Source organism: Otolemur garnettii, unplaced genomic scaffold, assembly GCF_000181295.1.
Source record: "Otolemur garnettii isolate 467f Iridium unplaced genomic scaffold, OtoGar3 scaffold00005, whole genome shotgun sequence".
Taxonomy (NCBI): Eukaryota; Metazoa; Chordata; class Mammalia; order Primates; family Galagidae; genus Otolemur; species Otolemur garnettii.
Genome location: NW_003852400.1, coordinates 37063012 through 37075127, shown reverse-complemented (window position 1 = coordinate 37075127; position 12116 = coordinate 37063012). Strand labels below are relative to the sequence as shown.

At 39.0% G+C, this 12116-nt stretch overlaps 1 protein-coding gene across 3 annotated transcripts in view; it reads right to left on the bottom strand.

Moving 5' to 3' along the window:
• Positions 1 to 12116, bottom strand: part of DEPDC1B (DEP domain containing 1B) — a 127970-nt gene that overhangs the window by 95130 nt on the left and 20724 nt on the right. The window lies entirely within an intron of this gene.

Genomic DNA, 12116 nt, shown 5'->3' with positions numbered 1-12116 from the left:
AAAAAAAAAAAAAGTTGGAAGACAATTTTCCAGGCAAATGGAATTCAGAAGAAAAGAGGGGTTGCAATCTGATTTTCAGATACAAGTGGATTTAAAGCAACTAAAGTCAAAATAGACAAAGATAGACCACTTCATATTGGTCAAGGGAAAAATACAAAAAGATGATGTTTCATTTCTAAATATTTATGCACCCCACTTATATGCTCCCAGATTCTTGAAACAGACCTTACTCAGTCTGAGCAATATGATATCCTATAATACCATAATAGCAGGGGACTTAACATTCCTCTTACAGAGCTGGAGAGACCCTCTAAACAGAAATTAAATAAAGACATAAGGGACTTAAAAGATACCCTAGAACAACTGTGCTTGATAGATATATATAGAAAACTCCATTCCAAAGACAAAGAATATACATTTTTCTCATCGGCTCATGGAACATTCTCCAAAATTGATCATATCCTAGAACACAAAACAAACCTCAGCAGAATCAAAAGAAGTGAAATTTTACCTTGTATCTTATCAGACCACAAGGCACTAAAGATGGAACTTAACTCCAACAAAAACGTTCAACCACACACAAAGACACAGAAATTAAACAACCTTATGCTGAATGATAGTTGGGTGCAGGAAGAAATAAAAGAGGAAATCACTAACTTCCTTGAGCATAACAACAATGAAGACACAGACTACCAAAACCTGTGGGATATAGCAAAAGCTGTGTTTCCTGAGAGGAAAATTTTATTGCTTTAGATGCCTACATCCGAGAAACAGAAAGAGCGCATCAACAAACTCATAAGCCATCTTATGAAATTAGAAAAAGAAGAACAATCTAAGCCTAAACCCAGCAGAAGAAAAGAAATATACAAAATTAAATCAGAGCTTAATGAAATGGAAAACAAAAGAATCATTCAGAAAATTAATAAAACAAGGAGTTGGTTTTTTGAAAAAAATAAATAAAATAGATAAACCTTTGGCCAGACTAACTAGAAATAGAAAAGCTAAATCTCTAGTAACCTCAATCAGAAATGATAAAGGGGAAATAACAACAGATGCCACAGAGATACAAGAGGTTATCTCTGGATACTACAAGAAACTCTAGGCCCAGAAATTTGACAATGTGAAGGAAATGGATCAATATTTGGAATCACACCCTCTCCCTAGACTTAGCCAGGAAGAAATAAAGCTCCTGAATAGACCAATTTCAAGCACTGAGATCAAAGAAACAATAAAAAATCTCCCAACAAAAAAATGCCCTGGTCCAGATTCCTTCACGCCAGAATTCTATTAAACCTTCAGAGAAGAGCTTATTCCCATACTGCAGAAATTATTCCAATAATTGAGGAGGAAGGAATCTTCCCCATCATGCTCTATGAAGCTAACATCACCCTGATACCACAACCAGAAAAAGACCCAACTGAAAAGGAGAACTTCAGACCAATTTCACTAATGAATATAGATGCAACACTTCTCAACAAAGTACTAGACAATAGATTACAGCTTATCATCAAAAAAACCATTCATCAGCTCGGCGCCTATAGCTCAACCAGCTAAGGCCCCAGCCACGTACACCTAAGGTGGCGGGTTCGAATCCCCAGCCCGGACCCGCCAAAACAACAATGACGGCTGCAACCAAAAAATGGCCAGGCGTTGTAGCGGGCGCCTGTGGTCCCAGCTACTTGGGAGGCGGAGGCAGGAGACTCACTTGAGCCCAGGAGTTGGAGGTTGCTGTGAGCTGTAATGCCACGGCACTCTACCCAGGGGGACAGCTTGAGGCTCTGTCTCAAAAAAAAAAAAAAAAAAAAACCATTCATCACAATCAAATAGGTTTCATCCCAGAGATGCAAGGCTGGTTTAACATACGCAAGTCCATAAACATTATTCACCGTCAATACAGTGAATCAAAGACACGAAGCAAAAACAAAGCCCATATGATACTCTTAATAGATCCAGAAAAAGCAGTTGATAAAAAATCCAGCATCCTTTTCTAATTAGAACACTGAAGAGTATAGGCATAGGTGGCACATTTCTTAAACTGATAGACGCTATCTATGACAAACCCACAGCTCATATTTTATTGAATGCAGTAAAACTGAAAGCTTTTCCTCTTAGAACTGGAACCAGACAAGGTTGTCCTCCATCGCCACTACTATTCGCATAGTACTAGAAGTTCTAGCCAATACAATCAGGCAAGACAAGGAAATAAAGGGCATCCAAATGGGAGCAGAGGAAGTCAAACTCTCCCTCTTTGCTGACGATATGATCTTATACTTAGAGAACCCCAAAGACTCAACCACAAGACTCCTGGAAGTCATCAAAAAGTACAGTAATATCTCAGGATATAAAATCAATGTCCACAAGTCAGTAGCCTTTGTATAAGCCAATAACAGACAAGATGAGAGGCTAATTAAGTTCACAACTCCCTTCACCACAGCTTCAAAAAAATGAAATACCTAGGAATATACCTAACAAAAGAGGTGAAAGACCTCTATAAAGAAAATTTTGAAACCCTAAGAAAAGAAATAGCAGAGGACATTAACAAATGGAAGAACATACTATGCTCATGGCTGGGAAGAATCAACACTGTTAAAATGTCTAAACTTCCCAAAGCAATCTACCTATTCAATGCCATCCCTATTAAGATACCAATATCGTATTTCCAACATGTGGAAAAAATGATTCTGCATTTTGTATGGAACCAGAAAAAAAAACCCGTATAGCTAAGGCAGTTTTTAGTAATAAAAACAAAGCCAGAAGCATTAGCATACCACACTTCAGGCTGTACTACAAGGCCATAGTGGTCAAAACAGCATGATATTGGCACAAAAATAGAGACATAGACATTTGGAATAGAACAGAAAACCAGGAAATGAAACTAACACCTTACAGCCACCTAACCTTCAATAAACCAAGCAAGAACATACACTGGGGGAAAGAATCCCTATTCAATAAATGATGCTGGGAGAACTGGATATCCACATGTAGAAGACTAAAACTGGACTTGCACCTTTCTCCACTCACAAAAATTGACTCAAGATGGATAAAAGACCTAAATTTAAGGCATGATATGATAAAAATCCTTGAAGAAAGCATAGGAAAAACACTGGAAGATATCAGCCTGGGGAAAGACTTCATGAAAAAGACTGTCATGGCAATTACAACAACAATAAAAATAAACAAATGGACTTAATTAAACTGAAAAGCTTCTGTAAAGCTAAGGAGATAACAACCAAAGCAAATAAACAACTTACACAATGGGAAACAACATTTACATATCTTGAATCAGACAAAAGCTTGATAATTAGGATCTACAGAGAACTCAAATTAATCCACATGAAAAAAGCCAATAATCCCATATATCAATAGGCAAGAGACATGAATAGAACCTTCTCTAAAGAAGACAGATGAATAGCTAGCAAGCATATGAAAAAATGCTCATCACCCCTAATTATTAGGGAAATGCAAATCAAACCATTCTGAGATACTATCTAACCTCAGCGAGAATGGCCCACAAAATCTCTAAACCACAGATGCTGACACAGATGTGGAAAGAAAGTAACACTTTTACACTGCTGGTGGGACTACAAACTAATACAACTTTTTTGGAAGGAAGTATGGAGAATCCTCAAAGAACTCAAGCTAGACCTCCCATTTGATCCTGCAATCCCATTACTGGGCATCTTCCCAAAGGAAAAAACTCCTTTACGGCTCGGCACCTATAGCTCAACCCGTCAAAGGCTCCTGCCACGTACACCTAAGGTGGCGGGTTCGAATCCCCAGCCCGGACCCGCCAAACAACAATGACGGCTGCACCCAAAAAATAGCCGGGCGTTGTGGCAGGCGCCTGTGGTCCCAGCTACTTGGGAGGTGGAGGCAGGAGACTCGCTTGAGCCCAGGAGTTGGAGGTTGCTGTGAGCTGTAATGCCACGGCACTCTGCCCAGGAGGACAGCTTGAGGCTCTGTCTCAAAAAAAAAAAAAAAAAAAAAAACTCCTTTACAAGGACCCTTGCACTAGACTGTTTATCACAGCTCAATTTATAATCACCAAAATGTGGAAACAGCCTAAATGCCCACCAACCCAGGAATGGATTAACAACCTGTGGTATATGTACACCACGGAATACTATTCAGCCATTTAAAAAGATGGAGACTTTGCATCCTTTGTATTAACCTGAATGGAAGTGGAACACATTATTCTTAGTAAAGCATCACAAAAATGGAGAAGCATGAATCCTATGTACTCAATTTTGATACAAGCACAGTGGGGGTAGGGGAAAGGCAGAGCGGAAAGAGAGAGGAGGAAGGGGGTGGCGGAAAGGAAGAGCAGAGAGTGGGAAGGAGGGAGGGGGTGGGGGAAGGAAGAGCAAATAGAGGAAATGGGAGGGGAGTGGCGTCCTTTCCTCCACAGAGAGAGGAAAGGAGAGGAGGTGTGTCTCCAAGAATGACACACCTTTGGGGGCAAGACCCAAGTATAAGAGAGACTTTACATAACAAATGCAATCAGGGTGACCTGGTTTCTTGTACCCTCAATGAATCCCTGTCACATCTCACTCCTGCCACCACTTGTCAGGGCTGGGACTGCCCAGGTCTCAGCCCTGGCTTAACTAGGTTCCAGACGCAGACTGCTAAGCTACCTTGCTCAGGAACAATTTCTCTTAGGTTCCTGAGGGCTATCTACTTTAGCAGGGGAGAGAAAGAGAAAAAATCTTAGAGTAAAGCAGCCTTCTTAGAATAGATAGATCTTAGTCTTTAGCAGAGCTTGGTAATCTTCAGCAGAGAGACACCGTGCTGGCATTCTGTAGGCAGGAGAGGAGACAGAGTCAGAGTAAGCATGTCGGTGATGGAATGTGTACACTTCTAATTGCCTTCTCCTCCAGCCTAATATAAGGCTGATCTCATGCCTCTCAACCACAAGTGTAGAGACTGCCAATTCACCAATGCTCTCATCTCGCCAGCTCTCATGCTTGTTAGTAAAGCTAAATCCCTCTCCATGTCCTTTTCACCAAGGTGTTCCATTATTGAGCTATATAGGTATTTCTTATAACTCTCGCTCCTAGCCATAGGTATACGAGCTGCTACAAATCCAAATAAATAAATAACAATTTTGAAGAAGAAGAGAAGAAACAGTATCACTTCAACTTTCTGAAGAAAAGATTGCTACAAATTTGTGAACCCCTAAAAGACCCTCTTGAAAAGATGAAAGATTCAATTCATGTGTCAAGCCTACTGAATGTGGAAAGGGCACAGGAGGGAGCTAATAAAGAATGTCTGGCATTACTGCAGGAAGAAATAGAAAAAATGGTAGAGACCGCAGAACTGATGACTGGGAATATCCAGACCCTAAAGAAAAAAATTGAAATTCTGGCAAGTGAGGTGGAAGAAGACAAGCAGACACTAAAACAGGTGTTTCAAATGGATAACAGTAGTGTACTCTCTCTTCCAGATCTTTCTTAGAAAAGCCTCAAAGCACCCACACTGCAGAAAGAAATGTTAACACTAATTCCAAACCGGAATGCTCTTCTAAAGGACTTGGATGTTCTTCATAATTCCTCCCACATTAAGAACATGTTAACATTCATTGAAGAAGCCTATAAGAAACCAGATACCACCTGAAGGGCTTTCTTAGATTGGCCCATATTAATCTAATGTTTATGATTTATAAAGCTGTTAACCTATGATGATACTACAGAGGATAGGGCTTCTGCAGGATTTTTTTATGCACTGATACGCACTTTAAAATTAGCCTCTGTAGGTCTATCATTAGCACCTAAGGGAGTTCCAAAAACTTTTATGAGTTGTCAAATCTAGGAAATCAACACTTTGTTGTATCTGCAATTTTTTGTCTAAAAGCATTAAAAGAATAGTAGTCATGAAAATAACTAAAAATAAAGAAAAGAAAATAAAAATCAGATAAAGAAAAATTCAGTGACTAAAACCACTATGCGGGTCAAACAAAAGAGATATATCAAGCCAAAGATGAACAGAGTTTCAACTTTAAATGTTTTTTATGGGTTCTTTAGGTAATTAATTAAATACTACCTTGATTCTGTTACTTATCTTTTCCATATATGTATATGTCATCTCTCAAAAGAAATTACTACGTCAAAGAGAGAAAGAATCATGTTATATCTCCTTTACAGCTCCTTCACTGCCTTGGTTTGGAAAATACGTTACAGTTAATCAATATTTGAAAACACAAAAGTTTAGAATTCAAAGGACATTAAAGATCTAGTCCAACTCTGTTATTCTATATTTGAAAAAAACTTCCTGATGCTCAGGAAGACTAATAACTTTTCCAACTAATCAGAGACAAGAATCCAGGACTTGATGAAATGAATAAAAGAAAATAAAATAACACACACATTTTGTGCTCTCTGATAAAAACAAAAGGTGTCCACTAGAGGGAGTGAGTAGTCCATTAATTTGAAGGTAAAGTGTCTAAAATAGGTCCTTGAAAAAGACCTAGTAATGGAAGAATTTTTCCCAAGGGCCACAGAAACTGACTCAAGGACCACCCACCTCAAACAATTTAAACTGAGATTTCTTTAACTCAAAGAGACTTTGAAGTACAAAGAGACTCTGCAAATACACAGCTTTAAGAAAAAATGGTATTAGTAAAATTAATCTTTTTTCTTCTCTTTGATGCATAGTCCTATTACTTTTAACCCATGTTTGTGCAACCACCACCATTATCAAGAAATGCTCCTTCCATCTCTTCCTTCATAGTCACATTCTCCCCATCCAGTAGTTCTCCATCATACCGATGTGCAATCGCTATGTATTCGCCTACTAAAGAACATTTGATTGCTTCCAGTTATTGGCAATCTATAAATATTCGCTTACAAGTTTTTATGTGAATGTTAAGTTTTTATTACTCTAGGGTAAAATACCCAGGAGGAGGAATGCTGAGTCATACAGTCAATGTACTCCCTAACTTTATAAGAAACTGTCAAACTGTTTTCCAGGGAGACTGCAAGTCTAGGCTTCTTACCAGCAATGTAGGAGATTTCCAACTGTTCTGCATCCTCACCAGTGCTTGATATTGTCAGCATTTTTATCTTAACTGTGCTAATAGATATGCTGTTGTATTTCATCATGATTTTAATTTGCATTTCCCTAGTGCTTACTATGTTAAATGTCTTTTTTTTTATTAAATAATAACTAGGTATATTAATGCAATTCTGGGGTACAGTGTGTATTTCATATACAATTTGAAATATTTTCATCAAACTGGTTAACATAGCCTTCACGTCATTTTCTTAGTTATTGTGTTAAGACAATCATATTCTACTCTTAGAAAGGTTCACTTGTACCCTTGTAAGATAAACCATAGAAATGATCCCTCCCTTCTCCCTCCCGCCTCCCTGTATACTTAGGCTGTTATTAGGTTATAGATTTCATATGAAAGCTATAAATTAATTTCATAATAGGGCTATGTACATTGGATACTTTTTCTTCCATTCCTGTGATACTTTGCTAAGAAGGACACTTTCCAGCTCCATCCATGTGAACATGAAGGACGTAAAGTTTCCATCTTTCTTTATGGCTGCATAGTATTCCATGGTGTACATATACCACAGTTTGTTGATCCATTCATAGATCGATGGGCACTTGGGCTTCCTCCATGACCTGGCAATTATGAATTGGGCTGCAATAAACATTCTGATACAAACATTTTTGTTATAATGTGATTTTTTGGTCTTCTGGGTATATACCTAATAAAGGAATTGCAGGATCAAATGGCAGGTCTATTTTTAGTTCTCTAAGTGTTCTCCAAACGTCTTTCCAAAAGGAACGTATTAGTTTACATTCCCACCAGCAGTGTAGAAGTGTTCCCTTTTCTCCACATCCATGCCAGCATCTCTGGTTTTGGGATTTTGTGATATGGGCTAATCTTACTGGAGTGAGGTGATATTTCAAAGTAGTTTTGATTTGCATTTCTCTGATGATTAAGGATGGTGAGCATTTTTTCATATGTCTGTAGGCCATGCGCCAATCTTCTTTAGAGAAATTTCTCTTTAAGTCCCTTGCCTACCCTGAGATGGGATCACTCGTTCTCGTCTTGCTAATACGTTTGAGTTCTCTATGGATTCTGGTTATTAAACCTTTGTCAGAGACATAACCTGCAAAAATCTTCTCCCATTCTCAGGGCTGTCTGCTTGCTTTACTTACTGTGCTCTTGGCTGTGCAGAAGCTCTTTAGTTTGATCGGGTCCCAATAGTGTATTTTTGACGTTGCTTCAATTGCCCGGGATGTCCTCCTCATAAAATATTCGCCCAGGCCGAAACTTCTTTTCAAGTACTCATCCTCCAACATATGTCTTTGGTGATATGTCTGTTCAAGTCTTTTGCTCATTTTTAATTGGGTTGTTTTCTTACTATTGAGTTTATGAGTTCTTCATATATTCTTGATATCACTCCATTGTCACATATGTGGTTTGCAAATAATTTCTCTCTGTATCTCATCTTCTCAACCTCTCAACAGGGTCTTTCAGAGAGTAAAGCTATTTCATTTTGGCGAAACCCAATTTGTCATGTATTTTCCATACGGGCATAAACACAGACATAGAGCAATGTAACCAAATAGAGAACTCCAAAATAAATCCACATACTTACAGCCAACTGATTTCTACAAGGCTGCCAAGAACATACATTGGGAAAAAGACACCCTCTTCAATAAACAGTGCTGAGAAAACTGGATGTTCATACGCAGAAAATGAAACTAGACTCCCATCTCTCATCATATACAAAAATCAGCTCAAAATAGATCAAAGATCTAAATGTGGCCAGGCATGGTCATTCACACCTGTAATCCTAGCATTTAGGGAGACCAAGGAAGGAGAATCACTTGAGGGCAGGAGTTTGAGGCCAGCCTGAGCAACATAGCAAGACCCTATCCTTACAAACCACAGTGAGATACCATCTCACCCCAGTTAGAATGGCTATTATCAAAAAGACAAAAAAATAAATAAATAAACAAATGCCGATAAGAACATGAAGAAAAGGGAAAACATACAGTGTTGGTGGGAATATAAATGAGTCTAGCCATTACAGGAAATAGAATGAAAGTTTCTCAAAAAACTAATATGATCCAATAATCCCAATAACTGGGTTACTTATCCAAAGGAAAAGAAATCAGTATGTCAAAGAAATATCTGCACTGTAACACTCACCATTCACAACAGCCAAGATATAGAAGCAACTTAAATGCCCATCAAAAGATGAATCAGTAAAGAAAATATGGTATAAATACACAATGAGATACTCTTTAGGCATAAAAAAGAATGAAATCCTGCCATTCCCAGCAACAAAGATGAACCTGGATGACATTATGTTAAGTGAAACAATTCAGGCACAGAAAAATAAATACCATGTTCTCTCCCCATATGTAAGAGCTAAAAAATCAAATTGAGCTCATAGAAGTAGAGGATAGATGAGGGTATAGTTATGGCTATTAGAGAAAAGGTAAAGGGAGAGGAGAATAGGAAGAGGCTGGTTAAGGAATGCAAAATTATAGCTATGCAGGAGGAGTAAGCTCTAGTGTTCTGCACTGTTGTAGGCAAATGTTGTCAATACTTCATGTTTGAAAAGCTAGAAGAGAGGATTTTAAATGTTCCCAACACAAAAATGATAAACGTTTACAGTGATGGATATCATAATTACCTGATTTGATCATTATACATTGCATACACAAGAGCAAACAATCCCATCTATCACTGGGCGAGAGAGATGAACAGAACCTTCTCTGAAGAAGACAAAGGAATGATCAACAAGCACACGAGAAATGCTCATGGTCCCTAATCATCAGAGAAATGCAAATCGAAATCACCCTGAGATATCACCTAACCCCAATGAGAACAGCTCACATCACTAAGTCCCAAAGCTGTAAATGCTGCTGTGGATGTGGAGCGAAGGGAACACTTTTACACTGCTGGTGGGCCTGCAAACTAATACAGTTCCTTTGGAAAGAAGTATGGAGAATACCCAAAGAACTCAAAATAGACTTCCCATTTGATCCTGCAATCCCATTACTAGGTATCTACCCAGAAGAAAAAAAATCATTTTATTGTAAGGACATTTGTGCTAGATTGTTTATCACAGCTCAGTTTAATCCTATTCAGCCATAAGAAAAGATGGAGACTTCACATCTTTTGTATTAACCTGGATGGAACTGAAACACATTCTTCAAAATAAAGTATCACAAGAATGGAAAAGCAAGTATCCAACATACTCAATACTAATACAAAGCCAGTAGATGAATAATAAACACCTACACAGGAGAAAAATTCAATGCATCCAAATTGAGGGAGGGAGGAAGAAGGGAGATTGCAGTGCCCCCACCTGATGGGCACAATGTAAGAGTATATGGCACACCTCCTGGGACACAACTACAACAAGGACTTTACCCAACAAATGCAAACATTATAGCCTAATCATTTGTACCCTCATATAATCTGAAATTTAAAAAAGAAATACACCGTACACATGTATGAATATGTCATTCTGTACTCCATAAATATGTAAAATTATTCCATGTCAGCTAAAAAGGAAAGAAATAAAAATAACTTTTTAAGGGCTCTTCTTCCACAAAGCCTGATATTTAAAAGTCTGTTTCTGAATTTTGCCACCTCACTGACCCTCTATTTATTTTCAAATCAGCTCATGTTCTCCTTCCTCTGCTTTCATAATGAGCAGTAGTACTCATCACCTAAGGAAAACAGTAGGAGACCTGGCCAGTGGGGTGGCTCGATGTTCTTTCGTGGAGCACCGGCTTGTGATGGTGAGGATCTTGAGAACCAGTAATGGAAGCCTGCATATAAGCAACAGCTGGCTGCACATTATTAACTCACTCTCAATTCCAGGCACGGGTACCTTAGCAAATGATTTACATGTCTCAACAGACTTAATCCCAGATTAATCTAGGCAATTGGCAAAAGTCAGTGGTTAACTTACAGAACTCCCACTCAAGGGAAATGGAGAGCCATAATGAACGGTAAATAACAAAAGAAAACCTTGCTCCATTTATGACTCACAAATATTCTACTAGAGAAACTGGAGGGAAATAATCATTTAATGAATAAATTTTATCTGTCTTATGTACTCTATGTTTTAAAAGGGGATACATGATTAAGTCTTAATATTGTAGTGAAACAGGTCTTGGCAGACAGTGCCATATGGTCAGCTACTAGAACATGCTCTGATTTTACTCTTCTGAGGACTGAAAAAGTCTCAAGAGACTCGGCTCGGCACCTGTGGCTCAAGTGCCTAAGGTGCCAGCCACATACACCTGAGCTAGCGGGTTCGAATCCAGCCTGGGCCAGCCAAACAACAATGATGGCTGCAACCCAAAGTCTCAAGAGACTCTATGAGAAGTACCTAATTTTAGGGGGAAAGAGAACAGACTGGAAATTACCCATCCAGATAATCTTTCAGAAGTAGTCTAGCGGCTCTGTGCCTGTGGCTCAGGCAGCTAGGGCGCCAGCCACATACACCTAAGGTGGCGGGTTCGAATCCCCAGCCCGGGCCCGCCAAACAACAATGATGGCTGCAACCAAAAAATGGCCAGGCGTTGTGGTGGGCGCCTGTAGTCCCAGCTACTTGAGAGCCTGAGGCAGGAGACTCGCTTGAGCCCAGGAGTTGGAGGTTGCTGTGAGCGTGATGCCATGGCACTCTACCCAGGGGGATAGCTTGAGGCTCCGTCTCAAAAAAAAAAAAAAAAAAGAAGTGGTCTAGCTAATCTTGATGGGATATAAGTAATTCATTTCCCAAGAGAAATAATCACTTAAGAATCCCCAATGCAGTGTGGTACATCCAGCCAGGGCTAGAATTTCCACTGTCTGAGGCTAATAAGCATAGACATCTCTGAATAGTTTGAGATCATTAAGATCCTAAAAGTTGGCTCATCAGAGCCAGAAATAATCACCAAATAGGAAGATGACTAATTAATCAGACGACAATCTTGTTATTTAGATGCAAGATGCTGCTGACAAACTCCAGGAGGAAGCTAGAATCTAAATGGACAGCAATATGTCTGTAGCGCGTGCACTTGTGACCACCCTTACCCTGCTCTGCCTTTCTCAGCAGCTAGTCCAAGAGGCAGACAAAGACCTCTCTGCT